This window comes from Nyctereutes procyonoides, unplaced genomic scaffold (assembly GCF_905146905.1).
Source record: "Nyctereutes procyonoides isolate TBG_1078 unplaced genomic scaffold, NYPRO_anot_genome, whole genome shotgun sequence".
In the NCBI taxonomy this organism is placed as follows: Eukaryota; Metazoa; Chordata; class Mammalia; order Carnivora; family Canidae; genus Nyctereutes; species Nyctereutes procyonoides.
In genome coordinates this window covers 13,500,187-13,526,407 of record NW_026575036.1, presented here as the reverse complement: position 1 = coordinate 13,526,407, position 26,221 = coordinate 13,500,187, and the positions used below count along the sequence as shown (strand labels likewise).

The following is a 26,221-nucleotide window of genomic DNA, read 5'->3' as shown; positions in this document are numbered from 1 at the left end:
TGAGTAGGCCAATGCACACACAGACACACATGAACAGAGACATGAACATTTCCAAATGAGTAAAATAACTTGACAATAGTTCCTATCACTCTCAGTTCTGGAGTAAACCTGTATCATTTTCCCATCTGGCTTTAGGAACTTAAAATTAATCACATTAACAAAGTCTTCCTAGGTTCCTTCTGCTTAGCTCATTAGTAAGTCTTCAAAGAACCCTCCAAGTTTAACAAGAATTAAAAAGGAGTGGCTTTTGGGTGGGGTGGCTCAGTTGGTTGAGCATCCAACTCTTGGTTTCAGCTCAGGTCACGATCTCAGGGTGGTGAGATGGAGCCTGTGTTGGGTTCAGTGCTCAGTGGGAAGTCTGCTTGAGATTCTCTCTCCTTCTGCCCCACCTCCCCACTCATACACTCTTTCAAATAAATACATAAGTCTTAAAAAAATGAAAAAGAAAATAATGACCTAAACTCATTATTTCATCATAATTGATTAAATAGGTGTGTGGACTGCTACTATGTGCAACACACTGTGTTAGATGTGACTAATTAATATGTAAACATTTTCTCTAATAAGGCATTATGAAAACACATGGTATCATAATTATTGATTACAGGTAAGTCAAACAACAGGCAGCATATGAAGATTCTAAAATGGTATCAAGAGAGTCACAATCAAATGAAAATCTTGATGCTTCCTATTTTATCTTGATGAATTATAAATTGGGTCGGGTTATAAATAAAAAGGATGGTTGATCTATTAACACAATGACCAAAGGAACCCAATTGAATAGATAATAAGCTAACCTACTTTTTCATGCTCTGCTTAGAACTAAAGACTATTTTTTTTTTAAAAAAAGATGACAGGACATAGAATATCTATGTACCTACCCATCTATCTATAGACAGAGGGAGAAAGAGAGACAGAGAAAGGAAGGAGAAAGGAGGGAGGGAAAGGGAAAGAGAGAGGGTTGGGGAGAGACTGGGACAGGGAGAGAGAGGGAAGAGCAAAGAAAGAGGGGGAGGGAGGGGAGAAGAAGATGGGGAGAGAAATGGAGGATGATAGATTTAAGAAATTAAATGCAGATGACAGAGGAAGTCTTTAAAAAGGCTTTCTTAAAAAATTGACTCATGAGATTATGGAGGCTTGGTCAATCCAAAATCTGCAGGTTAGAGATTCAAGGAAAAGTTGCAGTTTAAGGTAAAAGGCAGAATTCTTTCTTGGGGGAGGTCAGTCTTTGTTCCATTAAAGCCTTCAATTAATTGGATGAGGCCCACTCACATTATGGAGGATAATCTGCTTTACCCAAAGTCCTTGATGTCCATGCTAATCTCATTCAAAGAACACCTTAACAGAAACATCCAGAATAATGTTTAACCGGTATCCAGCACTGTAGCCTAACGAAGTTGACATATAAAAATAAACATCATAAGTCCACTCTTGTCAACTTTATACTCACAGAAATCCAAATAAACTCATACTTCTGTCCAACATTATACAACTATTTCACATACAATTAAAACACACTTTCCCCAGAAGAGAACGCAAAGTCTTTGGGTAATGTTTATTCCTCTTCTTAATATCCCATAACTTAAATACTATGACATAAAGTTGAAAGTACTTAAATACTATGATATAAAATCAATACATCTTATGTTACATGATAAGAGGATCAGATGGTAAGGAAAACAAACATATTTGTTTTATACACACACAATGTATTCATAATAAAACAAGAAAATATAGTCATGACAATTACAGTCCTCATTTCTATAATTAGTCACATGGCTGTAGCCGGTGTTTATAAATCTCTTCTTCCACTGTCTCCTCAGCAAGCACATCAGCTGGCTATGATTCTTTACCTGGTAGGATAAAGGGCCTGCACCATCGGTAGTCCTCCCTGCACTGGGTTATTTCAGCTTTCTATTAACCTTAATCACAGGGCACAGTACTACTAAGAGATCCTCTGAGAGATCTCCTGTATTTCAGACCTACTCTTCTTTTCTTCCCTTGTGAAGTAGCAATGGAATTTCCCCTTTGTAGTCAGGATCAGTCACCCCAGCCTACCTGGAGACTCTCCCCTTTGCCTGTTGATTCAGAGGCATGAGGAGTCCAAAGTGGCCTGGCAGCCATCTCAACTTTCAGTTCAATGGAATCATAGTTACATTTCCTAGTGGAACCATTCTTTCCTTGGGAACTAAGATCTCTAGGCCAGCAGAACACAGGGTGATGGAGAGAGGGAGAAAATTTTTGCTAGTGTGCCACTAGGACATTAGTGAGTTATGTGAGTGAGACACTCTCATATCCACCCCAAAACTCCTGAACCTGTGAATCTTGGATATGGGAGAAAATAGCACCATCTATTGGATGCTGATTCAGAGCACGTACAGCCTTCTGGAGAACCCTGGCCCAGTCCTTCAAGGTAGTGCCACCTAGGGATCCCTGGGTGGCGCAGCGGTTTGGCGCCTGCCTTTGGCCCAGGGCGCGATCCTGGAGACCCGGGATCGAATCCCACATCGGGCTCCCGGTGCATGGAGCCTGCTTCTCCCTCTGCCTGTGTCTCTGCCTCTCTCTCTCTCTCTCTGTAACTATCATAAACAAATAAAAATTAAAAAAAATAAAAGATTTAAAAAAAAAAAAGGTAGTGCCACCTGGCTGGCACTATAAATGAGTCTTCTGAAGGCCATTCCACCATTCTATCAAACCGGCTGCTTTGGGGTGGTGGAGAACATGGTAAGACCAGTGAATTTTATGAGCATGAGCCCCCTGCCACATTTCATTTGCTTTGAAGTGAGTTCCTTGATCAGAAGCAATGCTGTGCGGAATACCATGATGATGTATAGGCATTCTATAAGTACACTCATGGTAGTTGTGGTAGAAGCATTACACGCAGGGAAAGCAAATCCACATCTTCTATTTCAGTAAGAACAAAACACTGGCCCATGATGGAAGTAGTCCAATGTAATCAATCCATCTCTAGGTAGCTAGCTTATCACCCTGAGAACTCCGTGTTGGTTTCTGCTGCAGGCAAATCGGGCACTCACCAGTGTGTTTGTAGATAAGTTGGCTCTGGTGAGCCAGTCTGTGTTGCTGAGCCCATGCATAACCTTTATCCCTGCCACTATGATCACTTGGTTTATGAGCTACTGGGGCATAACAGAGGTAGTTGGATATTCACAGAATAGGTCATCCTATCCATTTGATTATTAAAATTTTCCTTTGCTATGGTCACTCTTTGGTAAATATTCATGAGGTACACAAGTATCTTCATATTTTTGTCCATTCCATATGCCTCTTCCCCAGTCTCTCCTGTCATAAATTTTCCAATCATGTTTTTTTCAAAGGCCCTGACCACCCAGGCAAAATATTGGTCACAGGCTATAAATTAGTACACAGTTGCAAATCTGGCCATTTCTCCTTGCAAGTAAAGTGAATGACCAGGTGCACTGCTTGACATTCTGTTCACTGAGTGTCACTTGACATTCTATTCCCATTGTCCTTCAGGGGATGTCCCAAAGAGAAGCAGTTGTTCACTTTGTGTGGTAACTATATATCATCTCTTCTTCTTCCACCAATTGTTTATAAGGATTTCCTCATGAAGTCATAGATGTAGGCTGAGAGAGAAAAAGTAGCGTAGTACTAGTGGGGACCACAGGCATTTGGGCCACTTCTTCATGTAAATTACTTGTGTCTTTAGGGCTTTCTTGGGCCTGATCAGATATGTACAATTTCTATTTGATGATGAAGTGCTGGTGTGCATGCGCAACTCTATGGTTGGGGAGTAAGATAAGATCCAGTTCATGATGGGCAGCTCAAGTTGCATGATAGTTTGGTGGCCCATGGTCAGGTGTTCAGTCTCTATGAAGGCCCAATAGCAAGTCTAAAGCTGTTTCTTAAGAGGAGTGTAGTTACCTACCCATAAAGGATGGCAGGACTGTACTCTCAAATCCTGAGAGTCTGTGGTGTGATTCGCCAATAGAGTCCTGCAGAAGGCACCAAACAGCACCTCTCTCTGCTAGGGACACTTGAAGCACCAATGGATCTGCTGGATTATATGGCTTAAGTGGCAGGACAGTTTGCACTGCAACTGGGCCTATTGCAGAGCCTTATCTTGTTCTGGGCCCCACACAAAACTGGTAGCTTTTTGGGTTACTCACTAAATGGGCCAGCACAGCACACCCAAATGAGGACTATGTTACCTCCAAAGTTCAAAGAGGCCCACTAGGCATTGTGCCTCTTTTTTGGTTGTAAGATGAACCAGACGCAGCAACTTACCCCCTGTCTAAGAATGGATATCTCAATGTGCCCTACAACACTGGACCCCTAAACTCTCACTGAGATAGAAGGTTCCTGAAATTTATTTACCACCCTCTGGGAAACAGATAGCTTACAAATAAGTCTACAGCAGTTGCTACTTCTTGCTCACTAGGTCCAATCATCATAATGCCATCAATGAATGTAACGATCAAAATTACATCTTATGGAAGGGCAAGGTGATTGAGATTCTTGGAAATTAAATTATGGCCCAGAACTGCAGAGTTAATAGATCCCTGAGGAAGGACAGTGAAGGCGTCTTGCTGGCCTTGCTAGCTAAAAGTGAGCTGCTTCTGGTAGTCTTTGTCAACAGGGATGAAGAAAAAGGCATTTGCCAGATTAGCCACATATCAGGCACCAGATGTGTCAATTTTCTCAAGCAATGAAACCACATCTGGTATAGCAGAGTCACCACTGTGTTAAGCTTATGACAATCCATCGTCATTCTACAAAAGCCATCTGTCTTCTGTACAGGCCAAATAGGCAAGTCAAATGGGAATGCGGTGAGAATCACCACCTCTGCATCTTTCAAGTCTTTGATGGTGGCACTCGGCTCTACAGTCCCTCCAGGAATGAGGTATTTCTTTTTGTCTACTATTTTTCTAGGTAGAGGTAGTTCTGTGGCTTTCACTTGGCCGTTCTTACTCCACAAGTCAGGGAACCAATGTGGGAATTCTCCCAGTTGTTAAATATATTTTTATATATATAATAAATTATAATATTTAATAATATATATTTAATATATATTTAACAATATACATTTAATATATAAATATATAAAATATAATATTTATAAATTTTATATATATGTATTTTTTTTCTTTTTTTTTTGAGAGAGAGAGCGAGCATGTGAGCAGGGTGGGAGGGAGGGGCCGTGGGAAATGGCTCCCAATGCAGAGCTCCATCTCACCACCCTGAGATCATAATCTAAGCTGAAATCGAGTTGGAGGCTTAACTGACTGAGCCACCCACGTGTTCCTCAATTATGCCTTTCTGAACTGAGCAAATAACCACAGAATGAGTTCAGACATCTACTGAGCCCATTGCAAGATGGTTCTAACCTAAAACCCCATTGATCACCTGACCTCCATAAGCTCCTATTTTGACCAAAAGACCAGAGTGACATTTTATTTTGGCTTCCCTAGAATTGGTGTCAATTCAGAGCCAAAGTCCAGTAAGCCCAGTGTCCCTGAGAGCTCTCATCATTTCCTTTTTCTCCAATGTACAGTTACCCTGATTAAAGATTGCATGTCCCTTTGGGGATAGCTGGAGAAAGATTAACAGAATAAATTTTTAGCAAGATTCAGGGATTCTGTTTCAAGGGGACCTGGCTTCCTCTTCATTGTGGCTCATATCTGGGGATTGATCAAGGGGTCATAACTCTGTTTTTATGATTCAAGTTAAAAATTTTGTTCAGTTGACCTTGGACTTTTCTGCTCATACAGACCAAGGAAGAATTTAGTAGGCTTCCCATATATTTCACGTCTAGGAACACCATGATCAACCAGTCAATGCCCTAGTTCTCTACAAGTCAGACTATTCTGATTTGTTCTTCATTCTGCTGTTCATTATGGGACCATGACCACTTTGACTTTGGCAATTGAGGGTCATCATTTGGCTTCTGCTGTACCAGGATCCCCACTCCATTTAGGTCTCCCAATTTAATGACAGCAGTTCCCACTATAAATTCTGGCCTGCAGAGAATGATCACTGAGTTCTTCAAGGATGCTGGGGCTCCCCTCACAAATTTACTTCTGTAGTCTGGCCAAATTGACACATAAAATGAGCCAACACAATCATTATATTTTCCTCTAACACATTCACCATATGCAGGACTTCTCTCACAAATTTTAAAGGACTAAATCCTTGCTATATGGCTCAGTTGCTGAACATAAAATACATATTGAGAGGAAGGAAGTTTTAGTTATTTGGAATTATTTCTCTTGTCTGGTTTTCCACCAAAGTATTCATTATCAGTAAACTCTTTTATCTCTAAATGGACTCAGCTTAAGTAACAACAATGAAGAATTATGCGAGATGTAATATAGGTACAGTGAGAAGAATACTGGTGTAGGTGTTAGCCACAGAGCACATTTTATTTCTCGGTTTTCTAATGGTCATGTAACTTTCAATTTTGAATCTTGACAGTTCTAGGACTCAATTTCCCCTGCTGTTAAATAATATTCTATCTGCTTCTGAGAGCAGTTTTAATAATCAAATAAAGTGATAAGCAAGAGAGATTATTATGCCAAGTGTCATCTGATCAGAACAGAATGATGTTTCTCTTGTCCTGGATGTTACATGCTATACTATTAATACTACTTAATAGTCCAGATACCTCTTGTTTATTTATTAATAGATATTGAGGATACATCTTGTCACCCAAATTGCTTGACACAGATGTATTTTATACTGTATTATTCTTTACATGCTAACTAGCACAGTACTGTGCAATGAAAAGTGTCTTAATAAATATTAAGTCAATAAATGAATGATTCAGAACTGAAAGACTGATTCCTTTAATCAGTGAATAAAAAGTCTGGGGGTGGTTCACAAAGCCCTGTGGGTATTTGAATCCTCTAAAATTGTCCTATAACCATACTCCATGTTCTGAAATTCTGATTTAGAAAGTCTGAGGTAGGGCCCAAATAGAAGCACTTTAATGACTAGTCCATGGCTTCACACCTAAGTGGGAAGAGAGATTTAGGTATAAGGAATTTAACTGAGTGTGTTCTGAAGCCAGATCATGTTTTGTACCTTAGCTTATATCTTTAATGTAAGCCTAGGTGTTCCCTGTGATTCTTTTTTTTTTCTTAAAACAATACAAAAAAATAATCTGCTTACTTGCGAGTTCTCATTTCTAATAATAGTAGGATGTGGCGAACACAGGATGCTGCAGAAAGTAGCTGCAGTCCAGCCAGAGCCTTTGTCTGAACTTCATCTCTGACCTCCCATTTGTGCTAAGATTGAAAGACTTTCTGCATATTTACTACCAGCATTGGAGCTCACAGCTGTTACCCATAATAACACATGTGTTGAAAGAGGTGGAACGGGGACACATCTTTTCAAATAAATAACTAAAGCTTTAAAATATTATTTTTTCCTCTGTTTGCTGCTTCAACCAAAAGTTGAAACAAATAGCCTCTTAAAAGATTTTTAAAAGTACAGTTTAAATATATGCACAGAGAGTAGAATAGTATACTGATGACTAATAAACATATTGCATTACCCCAGCATGAGAAAAGTTACATATCAAGGTGTCCTAATTTCTTCTAATAAGATACAGTCTGCACTCGTATGGGTTGAAAGACACTCAAGTAGACTCAAGAAATGAAGTTTGAGATTTCTATTTCCCAGTCCATACAACCGTATCTCAATCTGTTATTCAATCAGGGAAACTACATGGAAACAAAATAGTTGGGATGTGTAAAAGCCTTTTTTTTCTTAAAGATTTTATTTATTTATTCATGAGAAACAGAGAGAGAGAGAGAGATAGGCAGAGACATAGGCAGAGGGAGAAGCAGGCTCCCCGCTAAGCAGGGAGCCCAATGTGGGACTCAGTCCAAGGACCCTGAGATCATGACCTGAGCCAAAGGCAGACACTTAACTGACTGAGCCCCTCAGGAGACCCAGAAGGAAGTTAATTTAATGTCATAAACTCAATAAACTCACCAAAAAGACAACTTGATTCATAGAATAACACTGAGAAATTGCTATAAAACCACAGCCCAAATTATTGTTTGCACCAAAATGTCATAATGGTATATATGGTTCTTTAACAGATACCACTGTTTCTATGGTTAACAGGATATGCCACTGTCAATGATTAAATGCAGTATTTATTAACTGTACCCATCCAAAGAAAAGACACAGCACTAGTCACCTCATGTAGGGAGATTTCAGGAGCTTAGCCATTGCCACATACCAACTAACCATTCTTGAACCACATTGGAAATTATATTTTCTAAAAAGGTTAATTAATTAAATATAAATCAATAGTGCAAAAAAAAATAAATCAATAGTGCTCACTTCAGCAGCCCATATACTGTATATAAATCAATATGGTGAATTGGAAATCCTTATTTTCTAATGGAATTTACTGATCAGAACCTGTGCCAATAAGTTGACAGTCTCTCAGGAAATACCTAAATAAATATGAACATACTATTTGGAAATATGCAGTTAGGCCTTTATGAAGGATTAATTCTGAATTAAGGCTAATGCTTTTCTTCACAATTCTCTGCATGGGTTCTTAATCCATGCCAGAAGCGCAGCAAGTACAAACAGCGCCTATTCTTCTCTGATGATGTACATTGACTACTAAAAATCCATAAAATTTGTAACCATTTGTCTTGAAAAGAAAGCTCCTTATAGACCTGAAAAAATTACTTCATGTCCATATTAAACTGTGGGTAGTAGCTACACAGTATCAGAAGAAAAATAACAGGTTTTGTACAGCAAAGTGCAAGCTATCAGAAAGACCCAATCTATCGAAGTTGTGTTTGGGACAGCTTCCTAGGCTTAATTGTTTAATATCACTTTCATGGAGAAAAAGAAGCACTCTGCTTTCTCCTCTATATATCATGTTATTTAAATGGATACAGACTTCATTTTACACTCTTTGACAATGGTAATTAATGTGCCCTAGCCAATCACATCACCTGTGTTTCATGTGTTTTTCATAGTTTTACTGGAATATTAAATCCACTCTCTGTTCATTTTACTGTGGCCAGGGATAGAATATCTTTCATATTCTTAAGGCTGCTGTTCATAGTCTGACCTCTGCTGCCTATCTCAGAATTTATCGGCCAATGCAACATATTAGCAATTACCTGCTTCATACCTAGGGCAAACACCATGCTTATCAATAAAAAGTGAATTTTGATTCCATTTCCATTTCTACATACCCCACCCCAAGCTATATGAAAGATGTAGGGCTAAGGAGAAGGAAGGTATGAGAATTCCCAAGTCTGAATTTTTGTCTGCCTTCTAAGGGCCTGCCTCCACTTACCACATTCTATCTTAAATATCTGTGTACACGAGTTTTCTGCTGACAAGAATCGAAGTTCTTTTCAAGGGCAGAGACTGTAGTTATCGTTTTGTGCTTCAGACCTTATAACTGAATGAATAAGTTCCGCCAGACCCTGTCTTCAGCTGCATTTGTGTTCATCATTGATCTCACATCATAAACCAAGCTCTTTGAGGGCAGGAATAGTAGATTCACTTTTTAGCCCTACTGCCTGAGAAATTCTACGTGGCCAATCAATGTTATGTAAGTGACCGAATAAATGAACAAATGGGTGGATAAATGGATGTGTAGGGATGCAGTGCACACTAGTAATGGCTGGATGCTAAGCCATGTCTCTTGTCTTGAAATCCTTGTCCTCGAGGACTCTGTCATACAAAAGGCAAGAAACTGTGCCTGCCATGTGGATGTGTATGGTCTCCAAAAGGCTGTGTGAACCAACTGGCTTGGAATATATTTCTGTGAAATCATTTGAATAACTTTAACATTTTTAAAGTTCAAATTTGGTGCCACTTCACATGGATGCTAATAAGAAGTTACTTTGAGTCATCTTTCCTGCTCATTGAACAGTGCTTTAAAATTCCATTTAATGTGTTCATTCACATTTCCTTTCCAGAATTCTGCATTTGGAGGGGGCGAGAGGGTGGCCAAAATAGTCATTTGTGACTTTTCCTATCATTATAAATTCTGTGACCAATCGCTTGGTTATTTTTAGTTCAACCAGATTTTAGGAGTTCTGGTGAAAAAAAGGAACATACGGGAATATCTAAATTACATAGCAAGTAGTAGGCAAGGTGACACCTCTTATTTTCATAATAGCTCCTTGATCTAAGTTGGGAAATTCATCCATTTATTCACTTATTCATTCATTCAACTGCTGGTTACGTATATACTATGTTGCAGGCATCGTGGTAGATGCTGGAGATACAGTGAGGAACAAGACACCTACCTGTTCAGGATAAGGTGCCTTGTCTCTCATCACATGAGAGTTCTTGTCATAGAACCTCTAATACCTGCAATAGCTTTAGGCTCATTTGTCTCCCCAGATACATCCTAAACTCAGGATGAATTTAGAGACCTATTAAGACTTAGGGGTTTCTTTTGGGCTTGGACAGTTCCCAGAAATGAAATGAATGGGATGGACAATTTCAGATTCTCCTAACAAATTCACAGGCAATTTGTCTACAACTGATATGCCTTTCCAACAGACGTAATTCCACAGGAAGGACAAGCTGACTTCCTCCACATTCACCCAGTTCTGATCCAAACTCCAGCACTGACATCAAGAAAAACGTATCGGATAGAAGTGGTTTCAAACACCTGTAGAGACTGTACTTCTATTTAATGAGCATGTGGTACACGATCACACTGTGATGATGCTTTTCATGGGTGCAACTAAGAGACTGACTATACAAATGGGCAATGGCCAGATCATGTATAACAGAGCTTGTTCTCATTTGGTTAGTCTTCATTTATTTCCACATAACCATTACACTCATTTTACAGATAAGAGAATTTATAGAGATTCACTTTGAATGGAGCCATCCAAGTGGGAAAGCAAGGTTTTGAGCCTGATCTAATTCCAAAGTTATTCTATTAACCTTTATTCAAAGGTAGAAAAGATAAACCAGCTTTTCCTCTGCTGTCCTCTGCTAAACTTTATTTGTATTTTTGGAGTACTTTTATCTTTTCTCAAAAGAAAGTGATCCGGGTATATAATGAATATTAGTCTACCGGCCTGGTAGTTCAATAGAAAAGTTCAATTCAGAAGCACTACTAAGAGTGTAAGGAGGTATCGAGGTTGTCATGGTGACCCTGAGTCCGATTTCTTTACCATGATTTGAATATATGAACAGGTCTAGAGCCCAGTAGGTGGAAAGACATGAGTTGTTTGTGGAGAAAAAGTCTTGTGACTCTTGTGTTGTCACTGATCCATGGGACCACGTAGCTGCCCACCTCTGCACATCTTACTGAATTAAGGCAATTCCTGAAGGTAAGCTTCTGTTTAACTTTAGAAGCATTTAAAAATAACATGCGAGGACACCTGGGTGGCTCAGCGGTTGAGCATCTGCCTTTGGCTCAGGGTGTGATCCTGGGGTCCTGGGATCAAGTCCCACATTGGGCTCCCTGCAGAGAGCCTGCTTCTTCCTCTGCCTATGTCTCTGCCTCCCTCTGTGGGTCTTTCATGAATAAATAAATAAAATCTTAAAAAAAATAAAAATAGCATGCTAGCTCTAGAATGCATAATTTTAGCAGGTGTATAGTTGCTAATTTAGAGTACTGGGTAAGCTTACTAGTATAATGATGTTCAGAGGGCAGGAAGGACAGTTGATTAACGATAATACAGTTTTGAGGAAAAGAAACTTTTATTTTACTACCTTTTGTCATTTTAAGCTACCTAGCTCTAATGGAGTAAAGGTGCCAAGGTTAATGTCTCAAACTCACACAGACTCTCCTCTCCAGTGCACAGGAATCTTCAAGTTTTGTGTCAAAATCTGCGTGAATCCTTTTGTGCAACATGAAATGCTCTGCATTGCATCGGAGGCACAAAGCTATCCAGAGGCAAGTCCATGCTGAGCATTCGGACTTGCAGTCCAAGAACAGAAACAGAGGCTGCCCCCGACATTGGCCATGCTCCGCGTCACCGTGGACACCGACTGATTCTCTGTAGACTGGAGAGGAAGGGGAGTTTCCTCCCCACTCCGGACATACGCCTGGGGGCATCTGTCACACCCATCCACTGTTCACTCAGGAATCAACCACTCCCTGGGGCGGCTAAGGGACCTTGGCAGGAATGAAAAGCAGGAAGGACAGACAGCATGCCACACAAGCCCTGCTGCTGGAATTTGCAACAAGAAAAAGAAGACTCTTTGCTTTTCATTTCAAATGTTGACACAGGAAGGAAAGAAATGCTTTTACAATTCATACCTTTTTTTTTAAGTGACTCAGAATATACCATCAAAGGAAATACTGGGAATATTATCAGGTTGCAGTGAAGGCTGCTAAGACATGAAATATGAAAATAAAACAATAAGGAGATTGAGCTGGAGAGGCAAGAGGAGGGAGGGGGAGAACAAGTTTTTTTTTTTTTCTTTTTCTCTGAAGAGAAGGAAAAAAAAACTGAGTAGTATATACCTACAAATAAGAACCATAATTGTGCAGATTACCTAGGTAAAATAAATCTAAAATTTACAGAAATTTCTCCATCAGGTTCTTGAGTATGTATTTTTAGATTTCTGTCAAAAAAGGTTAAAGTCACAGGAAGACTAGAGGAAGAAAAAAAGAGAAGTGGGGAGATGCATTTTAGCCAATGTTTACACACATACGTAAACATCACACATATGTGTACACATACGTACACTTTATAAATGTAATACATACAAAACTTCATCTTCCTTTAGTACAAATTCAAAATGGCATTTTCAGAACTAGCTTTTAAATATTCAATGAAGTCCCTAGCACTTTAGAGAAAGTCATGTTTATCTGTGAATAATGACATAATGCAGTGACCCTTTCCAACTATATAGGCTCATCAGAAAACCATAACTGGGGACGCCTGGGTGGTTCAGCGGTTGAGTATTTGTCTTAGGCTCAGGTCGTGATCCTGGGGTCCTGGGATCAAGTCCCGCATCAGGTTCCTCACAGGGAGCCTGCTTCTCCCTCTGCCTGCGTCTCTGCCTCTCTCTCTGTCTCTCTCATGAATAAATAAATAAAATCTTAAAAAAAACATACCTGGAATTGGTGTTGGCCTAGATGTTCTTAGAAGCCTTTTTGCCTTTTTAACAGATATAGTCTCTTCTCAATAAAAGCTTACAAAGAGAAAAAAAATAATGCCAATAAATTACACCTAGAGAGCTGTAATTCAGAGGAAAGAGAAAGGCAGGAATACTTCCTAGGAAGATCACATTTTTTTTTTTTCCAGGAAAGTATGGGCAAGTTTAGTCATGACAACCATCACCTCTCACCCACTCTATGAAAGACAGAGAGAGGAGGAGGAGGAGGAGGAGGAAAGGAGTAGAAGGGAGGAGGAAGAGGAAGAATTCTAGAGGGCAGAGAGAAGGCCTGAATATGATGGTGGGAGAAGGAACGTGAACCAAAAAATCTGTGCTGTGCATGATGAAGCAAGAACAATTAAGTGAAATCAAAAAACAAAAATTCCTGGTGGCACCTGGTGGCTCAGTGGTTGAGTGCCTGCCTTTGGCTCAGGGCGTGATCCCGGGGTCACGGGCGTGATCCCGTGGGATGGAGTCCCACGTTGGGCTCCCTGCTTCTCTCTCTGCCTATGTCTCTCATGAATAAATAAATAAAATCTTTAAAAATATATATGTATGTATTGATATACAAAAATTGATACATAAAATAGATACATATAAAATATATAAACATAAAAATATATTTCTTTCTTTTTATTCATAGAGACACACACAGAGAGAGAGAGAGAGAGAGAGAGGCAGAGACACAGGCAGAGGGAGAAGCAGGCTCCATGCAGGGAGCCTGATGTGGGACTCGATCCTGGGACTCCAGGATCACACCCTGGGTCGAAGGCAGTGCTAAACCGCTGAGCCACCCAGGCTACCCTAAAAATAAAAATATAAATAAATATGGAGTTGATTCATCTAGTGGTGGCATGCTGAGTAGACAATCTAGTCAATTAATGCTTGTCTTCCTGATACCAAGGGCAAGTCTCTGATAGCTCTTAGGAAATGCAAAAGGGCTTCTTGCCCTTTCTAAGGCTGGTTTTTCAGCCACTCCTTTGATTATGTGGCTACTTCATTTACTTCCAATAACACTCTCATTTGTTTATATTTCTATGGTAAGCAGAATTCTAAGACGGCACCCCCCCACCTCTACGACCACCTCCTGCATACTGTATAATCCTCTCCCCTTGGGAATGGGCAGGATTTGTAATCTGCTTCTAATCAATAGAATTCGGCAAAGATGATGGGCTTTCACTCTCTTTTCACTCTTTTCACTCTCACGATTATGCTACTTCACATGGCAAAGGTGAAAAGATTTTACAGATGTAATTAAGGTGCTAATCCACTGAAAAGAGACATCATCCCTGGTGGACTTTCTGATCAGTGATCCCTTTATAAGAGTGACTGTCTTTTTGCTTTGAAGAGACAAGCTTCCTTGAATTCTAAAACTGCGGAAATTGTGAGATAATAATTACGTGTTGTTTTAAGTCGGTAAATTGTGGGTAATTTGTTACACGATGGAGGACTAATTCAGTTGCCCTTGCTGGTTTCTGTTGCTTTCAGTCAAAGAATTCTGATTGTTAAAATGCTGGATCTCTTTAAAAATTCCTTGGCTGATGTCTGAGAAGCATATTTTAATCAATAAATGACAAAACCACTTATATTTCTCTTGGGATTAAATGTCACAAAACATACTGTCTTCTCTGTGCCTGCAGTTTAGCGTGAGTCAAACAGTCCTTTACTCACGATGACCAGCTAAACCAGCTTTATCAAACTTTGTTTTTTTTTTTTTTCAGGATCTCTTTATACTCCTAAACATGACTGATTATGCCAAAGACCTTGTAAGTGGTTATATCCACCAATATTTAGCATATATGAATATGAAACATCAAAAAATATTTACTTATTATTTAAAACAATGGTAACAACCTAGTAAATGCTAACAGAAATAATGTATTTTTTGAAAAGTGATTCCATTTTCCATAATGAGAAAGTATACATTGAGAGGATTGGCACTGTTTTACATTTTTGCAAACCTCTTTAATATATGCCTTAGCAACTAGATTTTCATATCTCTCTCTGTATCCATCTGTTGCTATTGTTTTGGTCGAGTCTATAAAGAAAATCTGGCCTTACACAGATATATAGTTGGAAAAGGGAAGAGTACTTTAAAATCCTTTCCAAATAATTGTGGATTTTCTTTATATTATACCCCAAATTTGGCAAACTGTAGTTTCTTAAAGTTTAGTAGTACGATGTGGAATTTAAAACTCTATGAGCATTCCAGACTGTTACTTTAAGACCCACTGGTCTATCTCACTATTTAGATGGATCATTTACTTACATGCATAATTTTATAATATCATTCATTGGTTGCTTGGAAATTAATGATTCACTGAGTTCTGCAGATGTTCCAAATGTTGACAAACTTCATTATGTAATGAAGTTATATATAAAAAAATCATATTTGTTAATATCATCACCGATCTCATCAGCAAAGTCTGTAAGTCTTGGGAAGCTGTCAAGCTCATGGCGACTGACACGTCTTCCAAAACTCTAATCTTTACTTGAAAGCTCAAAGTCTGTCATTGTCAAAAATATTGTCAGTTATTTACATAAGTGACCAGTCCACTTAGTTTATTTTGAGGACATGTCTGCCAAAGACCCAAATATAAAAAAACATAGTTTGTCCAGGAGTCTTTCTTACAGATAAAATGATATTTTGTGAAAAAAAAAATCAGCTAGTACAGTTCTCAACCCAATCACACAGGTGCTTTTCTTTGAGACAGCCAGCCTTCTTTGTAGGCAGAAGTTCTTTATACATACTTTTCATGTCATCACATGAAATATTTAAGATATGTAGGGACGCCTGTGTGGCTCAGCGGTTGAGCACCTCCCTTTGGCCCAAGGTGTGATCCTGGAGTCTCAGGATCGAGTCCCACGTCAGGCTCCCTGCATGGAGCCTGCTTCTCCCTCTGCCTATGTCTCTAACTCTCTCTCCCTCTCTGTGTCTCTCATGAATAAATAAATAAATAATTTAAAAATAAATAAAGATATGTAAGCAAGAGTTGAAATACAATTATTTTAACTGCTGAGTTCAAGGATATTCTGAAATGAAACTGGTGATTTTTTTAAGCGTGGAGGACCTGATGAGCAAGAATGCAATGACTATAGTACAGGTGGGGGTCACTGCCTTGAATTGTACTGTTTTACCCCTCATCACTTTTGTACCTTTAGTGAAAACATCAACAGAGTAAAAAGGGCAGATAACATCTTAATATTTTTATGAAAGTAGCTTTGATCCTGTGGATTCCTGAAAGTATCTTGGATACTACACAGATCTGCGGACCCCGCTTTTTTAAATTCTTTTTTTTTTTTTTAAGTAAGGCTCCATGATTAGTGTGAAGTCCAATGTGGGGCTTGAACTCAGAACCCTGAGATCATGACCTGAGCTGAGATCAAGAGTCAGATGCCTAACCAACAGAGCCACCCAGACATCCCACCTAATCTCACTTTGAGAACCACTGATCTAAACTATTATGTGAGGCCCTATTCCAACCATTTTTACACTTAGCTCAAGGTGAATTTAATGATACATTTCAGTTTGGGTTTAGAACTCTTTAGGTATTTTCAAGTGGAAAGGAATTGCTGGTACTGTTCATGAGCACAGAAGTCCTTTAACTTATTACATAAACGTATTAAAACAAGACAGGAAAAAAAGTGTCTTTATATTTTAGATTGGACTAGTAATTAGTAAGGGTTAGAAATATATTCTTATCATGATCAACCTAATGAGCTTTAATTAAACTAGTTAAAGGATGACAACATATCAGCAGTTTAACATGGTAGATATTCTGTGATTCCATTTCTCCTATTTCAAAAGCGTGGGCATTTTCGATTTGTTGTTCTCCAAACCATAAACTAAGGCACACAGTTACCAAAGCATCCAGCATTCCTTTTTTTTCTTAGCTGTGTCCTGGTTCCCTCTCTTTGGTTCAGGGTGTAATTCAGTACTTCAAAAGGTTAAGGGAAATTCTTTCTGAACATTTAAGGCTTTGATAAAAAAAAAAGCACATCTGCTCTACCAGCCATGTCTCTCAATAGTCTGATTGAGTCCACAAAAGAAGATTTCCTGTTTTTTAACTCAACCTAGAATTCACTAGAATTATTGGAAAAGGAACATGGTATTGACTAGCAGCACTTTATTTCTTGATAAAAATATAACTCTTGTCTCATTTGCTCCCATCACTTATCACATTTTTTTTTCTCAGAGCGGGGTGTAGCACCTCATATAAACAATGCTTTGTGCATTGTAGATGCCCAATAATGCCAATGGAACTGACTGGTACGTGGGCCACGGTGAAGCAGGAAATGTAATGTGTGGTGATAGGTTCTGGTATGGCTTCTAGGTTTATTCTAAGAGAAAACCAATCACTAATAAATGTATATTGGCTACAGATTTATCACACCTGGACTCCACAGTGTGCCTCTTATTTGACCACATACTTCAAGACTTTTTTTTTTTTTACTTCAAGACTTATTATAGGAGTGGCTCAGTAATTTTCTATTTGCAGGTGAATGACTTGTGGAAAAATACGGAGAGGTACGCAAAGGGGCATTTCTACCACATACAAAGCTGCTAATGTTGCATTACCAGTATGCACCACAATGAAAATATGATGAGATTTTTGAACTTGCACTTAAAAAAATTCCAACTACTGTTTATTCTGTCGTCCTGACTCAAGATTTTTATTTTCATTCTAGTCTATTAATCTTACCCAGCTTCTTTATGAATATCTTTCCTACTGCCCAAATACTATAAAACATTGATAGAGAGAAGCCCCCAAAAGAGAAGAGAAATGCAAATGCAATCCAAATAGACTTCACAAATTAACTTGAAAGGAGGAGAGACATATATTAATTTGGTATAAATATCGTTAAGTTCATGCAGGTACGTGGCAGGTGAGGAGGAAAAGAAGGAAGATGATGAATTGTGCAATTTATCCATTTGAGGAGAAATTGACAGAGTTCCTATCTTAAGGCTTCTATTTTCTTTGGAAATGGGAAAGGAAGTCAAGTGCTGAAAACAGCATGGGAAATTATGGGGTAGAGGGCTTGAGGAGGACAGGGAAGGAGCGAAGGAGCCATTGTGAGCACTGTAAGAAGAAGATGAAAAGGGCAGGCAGAAGTATTGCTGAGCAAGATTGAGGGTCTCACCTAAATTGAAGACAGTGACATCAGTTTGCACACGTTCAATTTTCTGCAGCTGTGCTTGGTGGTGCACGAATTGGTGCTGTGAGGCTGGACACTGGAGTCTTTCCAGGATTTGGATTCTGGAGGTGAAGTACGGAAGGTGGTAGAAAATGGAGTGGGTGATTTAAGAAAATAGTTTAGGAGAATTATTAAAAATTGTAGAGTCTAGGCCACTTAGGAGTGAAAATAAAACCAAGGTAGAGAATAGGACTGACAGATTGGGAGAAAATGGAGGGGGGTGGTGTTCAAGGGAGTAGAGCACTCATGGAGGTCAAAGAATTGGTGTAGTGATGAGAACACTGAAGGCTTCAACTTTTCAAAGACAGGTTATTTTCAAGATCTCAAAAGAGATGCTAGAATTCAGGATTCCAGAGTTGAAGCTGCTGTGAGTGACAAGGTCCATGATGTGGCCATGGGAATAGCTGTCAATGAGGTGTTAACCCAAAGAACATTGGAAATGAATAGGTCAAGGAACATTGAGGGGGATGGGTATGGGTATATTTTTTGGGTCATCCGCATTGATGTACTAGAATCTGGAGTGAAGAGGGACATGGGGACTCTGATGCCAAAGCTATGATAAAGTATGGAGAAATAACCATGATGTCGACAGATGGCAGAGATACTGGGTGGAACAATAATCGGATGGCATGGCCTACAAAAAGATGTCTGAAGATACAATGCTTAGGCTGTAAGAGGATGCTGAACACCCTCCTGATCTTAGGAAAGAAAATAAACTATTGAGATTGTTCCTAATTGGATATTCAAATTTCAGTTACAGCAAGAAAGTAAAAGATGAAGACAGCTTCCATGAAAATGATGGAAAGAGTAGGAGGGAAGACTGTAGTACGAAGAAAAAAAAAAAAAAACAAGAGAAGGGAAGAAAGCACAAAGGAGTGTAGATACCAGAATGTGGGAAAGGACAGATGACTAGAGACGTCTACAATTTGGTATTAGCCAGGGTGGAAAGGACGGGACCAGCCTGAAGCTCCTTCATGGTCAGTGCAGATGTCGAGAGTGCTGGAAGCTTGAGGACATGCACAGGCTGAGTCCTTTGCTCTACTGTTCAAGGAGAAAGTAAGAGACATTCTTTAAAGAAATCTTAGCCTAAACTGCAAACAGATCAACCCCAAGGCTCTTACTTATCCTTCCTTCTTTTATTTTATTTATTTATTTATTTATTTATTTATTTATTTATTTATTTATTATTTATTTATTTTCCTTCCTTCTTTTAAAAAAAAGATTGTATTTGTTTGGCAAGTAGAGAGAGAGAGAAAGAGAAAGAGAGAACGCGTGAGTGAGTGAACGCAAGCAGGGAGAGCAGCAGGGAGAGGGAGAGGGAGAAGCAGACTTCCCGCTGAGCAGGGAGCCCATGTGGGGCTCAATTCCCGGACCCTTGGATCATGACTTGCGCTGAAGGCAGACACTTAACTGACTGAGCCACCCAGGTACCCCAAAACTATCTTTCCTTTAAGCTTTGGAATTACCTCTCTTAAATTACTCTCTTCTGTCTAGACCTTACCCTTGAGCTTCAGACCATGGTATGCGAATGCTTACCTGACATTTCCACTTGTATATTATAAAGGCACCTTCATCTTATGATCTTTTCCCTAAAAAACTAGTTCTCATTCCAATTTTTCTTGTATTCTTGAATGAAATCACTGTCCATTCTTTCATACAAGCCTATAAGCCCACAATCACCTTTGGCACTTCCTTCCCTCTCAGCTCCATATCTGCCCATCACCTCCTGACAGTCACCTCCTGAATTCATCTAATTGCCTGTCTTTCCACACCTACCTCGACCACCTGACTTAAGCCACCACGTCTTGTCTAGACTGTTGTGTTTACTAATAAGTTTTCTGCATTCATTCTCATCCACATCAATTCCCAACTCCAAACTCTTTGCAACACTGCAGCCAGTTCTCATTTCAAAATGAAAATCCAATAGCCTGAAATACCCCTTAATGCCTTATGTCTTCCCTTTGCTCCTAGGATAAGGCTGAAATCTCCCAGGTGATTTCCAAGATTTGATGTGGTTTAACCCCAGCCTGTCTTTCCAGCACATTGGACAACACGTTCTCCTGTGCTTGCTTTGCTCAGACACTGTTAACCAGACATGTCAAGCTTGTCACATGTCTAAGAGGCATCTCTAACTTAAAATGCTCAAAACAAGCTCCTACAACAGCTCCTCCAGCTTGCTCCACTTGTAACCTTCCTCATCTTAGTAAATAAAACCCTGATTTTTTTGCTGCTCAGTGTAGAGATACTGAGGCCATCTGACTCTCTTCTTCTCATGTTCTACTTCCACCCCTCACCAACCCCCTCAGCTCTACCTGTAAGGTATATCCGGGATCTGACTACTTCTCACCATCATTGCTTGTGTCAAATTGGACCAAATCATTATTGCAACAACCTCTAAATGATTCTCGCTGCCCTCATTGCCCTCACTGCGCTTTGCTCCACTGTCTATTCTCCAAATGAGAAGCAGGGAGAAGCAGGCTCCCCCTAGGGAGCCTGATGTGGGACTTGATCCCAGGACACTGGGATCATGACCAAAGCCAAAGGCAGACACTTAACCACTGAGCCACCCAGGTGCCCCCAAACAAAATCTTTTTTTTTTTTTAAAAAAATCAGAATTCCAAGCCTCACACTTGAGTTTCTCATAGGGACCTATTAAAAAATAGCGGAGATCTTGCAGGACCCTCAGAGTTTATCTTATTTTGTTTCTCTGTCATTAGAAGAATTAAAAACGGACTGCAACTCCAAATATATGAATTATCACACAACAGGTAAACTGCACATGCCATACTCAGCGGGGAAGATGGGCTTTAGAAATACACTCGATCACGTGTGGATATGCTTTTAAAAACAACCAGTGCAAAGAATGTCAAGACTGAGTAGCTACAGACAGAACATTGCTGAGTTTCTGTAAATGGTCTCTGTTTTTCTTCTGCCTAAAACAAAGACACTCTTTTATGAGTTTTACTCTAAGTGGCTGCAGATGCCAGTCCAGATATCCACACCTCGGGGAAGATTCAGATTTTTCTATGAGAATATGATGAAAAAAAATTGGAATGAGTCACTCCTGAAATAATCAATTTTATGGCAAGTTTCTCAAATGAAGTGTTTTTGGTAGTATGATACTTAAAAATAATAACTTGCTTAAGAGTTAAAACTTTAAAGTAAATGTAACTCTATGAGGAGGTACCATTTTTCAGAAGAGAAAACAGAGATATAACTCTAATATTTTACAGTACAAAACCTGGTGATTTTTTTTTGTTTCTTTTGGAAACAAAAAAGATCTATATCAAAGGTAGGACTATTAGAATATTTTGCCAAGGAAAAGGTAGATAGGTTGGTAAAGGTTACATGACTTAAAAAACCCACTCTTTAAAAGAAAACAAAATGGAAGTCAATTAGATTGACTTTACCAGAGTACCAAGGCAATATGCACAGTCTGTGGCTATTATTCTGCTTTGGTGTTAAGTCCAGAATGGGGCAGGTGTTAATTGCCCTGGAAAGTAAAATGCAACATAAAAATTCTTAGGAATTTTTTTTTTCCTGCAGTCAAGAGAATGCTGCATTTTTTAAATGTTTCCTGGGCTGACACTGAAGTTTCTTATTTCATAGCATTCTTGAAAAATTGATTGCTTAATAAAGTAATCTGCCCAGACAAAACTGATTAGAGACAGTTATAATATCCCCATATAAAAGGCAAAATGGCAAAAAGGATGAGGTGGAAAGTCTTGGGTCAAATTCTGTAAATACACAATTACCTGCTCAGTAGAGAAGCAAATTGTGAAAGAAAAGGAACCTACTTCTTATGCATAATTTAAGACTGCTCATTCATTGTTTTTTAACCCTACGAAAGATGAAAGGGGGGAAATTCGCATTAATTGTCAGGAGTTAAACAGATAATATGAAACCACTGTATCAGGGATAATGGATAAACCATATCTGATTGTATTAACATTGTTTAATTTTCAATAGCTTCATTATGATGTTTCTATTTTCTTTAATTTAAATTCCCTTCTCGAAGTTTTCTAAGTTTTTTTTAAATACTGCCAATCAAAATGCCTTGAACAAAATATTTCTCTAGTTCTTAGCAACCAAGGAGCCAAATCTGTTGACAAACACCAGAGGTCAGAAATATAACAATTACAGCACAGAGGGTGCCCTGCAGGAATCAGGACACTTCTATACTCTAAGGGATCTCTCCTTCTTCACCAGGATAGAAGAAATTACCTCCTTTTAAAGAAGGAAAGGGGTCAGCCCCGGTGGCGCAGCGGTTTAGCGCCGCCTGCAGCCCTGGGCGTGATCTGGAGACCCTCATCGAGTCCCACGTCAGGCTCTCTGCATGGAGCCTGCTTGTGTCTCTGCCTCTCTCTCTCTATCCCTGCATCTCTAGGAATAAATAAATAAAATCTTAAAAAAAAATAAAGAAGGAAAGGGACATTTGCTTTGAATTTTATCTTCGAATCATAGTTTTTAAAGGCCTAAGTAAGATAAAGAGATTAATTATGTTCTATGTTCTTTCTAATATACCACCTCATCATGCTTTTGGATGATGCTCTACCAGGATATCTCCACCATCTTCCCAAAAGATGGTACCATTTAGCTCTAAAAGAATTTAGTAGTCTCCTACATCATTACTCAAAATATCTGTTTCGTGGGATTCAGAGGCTCCACACACTATCTCCAAATCAGGGTGAGACTAGAACTAAAATGATTTCAAGGTGGAACGAAAAACAGTGTGAAAATTAGATACAGATTCAAACTCTCTGAGAAGAGGGGAAGAAGATATAGGCCTACTCTACAATACTACATCAAAATGATTTGGGATGGATTAGAATCTCATTTTAAAAGAAACTTACCATCCCAAATAGATTTGTGTTTCCAAAACAGTTTGGAAAAGGGACTTAGAGTTTAAGCTTTTCCAGAGCAGAATTTACATATGAACTTTTGCTAATTAACTCCTTACAGTTACTTTAGTGACAAAGACCTTGTCCCAGTATTTTGCGAACCTTCCGTTAGAAGTGAAAAGAGTAATAATTTAAATCTTAAGGCAATTTTCAGATCCCATACTATTAAGTTAATAGAGGAAGCAAGTATAGAGGCTTGTTGATGGGTTTGGAGAACAAGACCTCTAATTTTCCTTTCTCTCAATTTCTTTACTCTGAGTCAACCTAACTCATGGAGTTTCCTTTCTCTCAATTTCTTTACTCTGAGTCAACCTAACTCATGGAGGAAGCTAAGTAATAAAACCAGAATGATATCTAACTTCTGTTAAACAAGGAGGCCATTAGACAGAAGCGGCTTTAATGCCTTCCTACCTTACATGAGCAAACCAAACCTAGCCTGTAATGCCTCAACATTAAGAAATTGAAACCTAAGGACAACCAAACACAAATAACCAACTTGGCTTTCATAAATGATGCAACCATATAAGCTATAGCTAATCAAATAATATCTTTGCTTTGCTTCTGGCTTAGCACCACCCAATTCTAACTGATTTTCACTCAGATCAACCCTTAACATATTTAATATGCCTCAGTTTATCTTTTAACACTTCTCAGTGCAAATATCATCCAACAAAATAAATAAAATGATCACTAATATTTATGCAGCACTATGTTGCAGACAAATATCTCATGTTGACATATAACTATTTTCTCATAGGATCATTACTATAAGTCCATGAGGTAATCAATGACAACTCTCAGCCCCGAAGCTTAAGTAACTTGCACAAGTCTGATAGTTGAAAGAGGAAGAGTGGGATTTTGAATGTGAGAACTCTGTTTCCAGAGTCTGTTTCCTTCTACATGAAGCCAATAAGGTAACGTTGGCTACGTATTTTTTAGGGTAGAGAGCATGCACCGTCACCTCCACATGTTATTTAGTTTGGAAATCAGTCAGGCTGCAATCATTTTTGGATTTGAAACAAGGTAAGGCCTCGAGGTGCTCAAAGGTGTACTAATTGACAACTGTTGGGCAAAACTGCTAGCTCTACTCCAGGGAGAAGATCACTGCCCTCATTTGTTGCTTATTTTCAAATTTCCACATCAACATTTGTCCCATGGTCTTAATGAGTAGCTGGAAAGGCCAGAGACCTACATAAGTTCTGATCCTTCCTTGAGATATAACCCACCCTGCCACTGAAATCATTATTCTAGAGCATTCCAAGAGCCCCTCCATTCAATTTTACCACTGGGAAAAATATATGCTAATCATTTAGAGCATAATGTTTCTAGAGCTATCCTATAACCATAAACTTTGATCCACAATAATAGCAAAAACATCAGTAGCTAAGACTGCTCATACCGAGCCTTCTGCTAAGGGCCTTATATGCAGTATCCCATTTAACCCTAATATAATTCTATGAGGCAGGTATGATTATTACAGATGAGAGAGCCAAGGCTCAAAGAAGGTAACTTGCCCCAGAGTTTTTCATTTTACAAAGTTAACTATTTACTTGGTAATTTATATTATTTTTATATCCCTTTGCTCAAAAAAAGAACATGAAGCCATCAAGTACTCACTTGGTGACCCTTCTGTTAATTTATATAAACCACACAGCTTTCATTCAATGGCATTAATTCCACTTTGCAATTTCAAATGACTTTTAAAAACACTGTTTCAGCCTAATTCTTATTAGTTTGGCACATATATGGTTTGAATATGTTCCATGGAAAGGCCATGAAACAAAGCAGGAGGTGAAGTATTCATGGAATGAAGGCCCTATTCCAATTCCCCCATACCCAACCAGAATGGAACAGGCAGCCTTCTGCACTTTGGGGTTGATTATTTAAGCGCGCGCGCACACACACACACACACACACATGCACACATCTATTGTTAGCTGTGAGCTAGAATGAATAACCTCTGCTCTGAGTATGAAAATTAAGTTCTGTTTTTTAATCGATTTTTCTAGGCAATTTTAATAAAGTGATCAAATACAATTGAAATATCATATTCTTCCCTGGAGCTCTCGAGTTCTTTCTACTATAACCTATGTTTGAATCCCATATGAAAATGCTTAGCCTTTAAATCTGCACCAGATGTTCCAAAGTGACAGTTGGTAATACACATACTCAGGGCAGAACTGAGTTTCAGAGATGGGTGACAACCATCTCCACCCCTTCCCCACCCCCACGACCCCTTCCCCTGGTCCCAGAGAAAGTCCAGCATTTCATGTCATGGTGTTACCGTAGAAAACATTTTTTTCTTCATTCAAACATCTCAATAACTCGCAACAATCATTTGGCTTATACTTCACAGCCCAAAGTAAACCAAACAATCATTTTTAACCAATGTAGAACATTGCAGATTCATTGATTCTACTTCACAGGAAATTAGTCATTGATTTCTTAGGATAAGTGAGTTCTGGTGAGCTATGGTCGAAACCAAGCAAAAGTGAAAATGAGGTCTCTCGCCCTAAGACTCATTTAGCTTGTCACTCCTCCTATTAGCTTTAGCAACATCTGGAACTTCATTCATTGCTTGTTTTGCTCTTACCTTCTCGTCGTGTTTCTCCCACTTCCAGGTTCCCTAGGATCAGAAGGAGGTATGAATAAGAACTGAGCAGGAAATGTGGCAGAAAAATTTAAACTAGGTCTAAAAAGCAATGGAACGGGCTCCCAAAGCATCTCATGACCAGCAGCCTTTCATTCAAGGGAGCTTTAGTACCTCTGGAAGAAAGGCTCATTGCACTATTATATTCATGTGCCTGAGGTCCAGCTCACCCCAAGCTGACACTGGAAGGTTTTGTGGGCTGGGCTTCCACGGACACGGACACCTGCAATCACCTGTTATGAAATGCAGATAATGCCTTCTGTCGTAAAATGTTGCTATTGCAGCCCTTGCAAGCCAGAGTTTGAGAAACCCAACTCAGTTATCTCCATAACAATCAGAAACTGAACATCATCTTATAACTCATTCGATC

At 39.1% G+C, this 26,221-nt stretch overlaps 1 protein-coding gene across 1 annotated transcript in view; it reads right to left on the bottom strand.

Moving 5' to 3' along the window:
• FAR2 (fatty acyl-CoA reductase 2) overlaps positions 1-26,001 on the bottom strand; it is a 78,392-nt gene extending 52,391 nt beyond the window's left edge. Inside the window, exon 1 of the mRNA XM_055318599.1 lies at positions 25,795-26,001. The gene's annotated coding sequence lies outside the window, so the exon portion shown is untranslated. The remainder of the gene's footprint in view (positions 1-25,794) is intronic.
• Between the last annotated feature and the right edge of the window lie 220 nt (positions 26,002-26,221).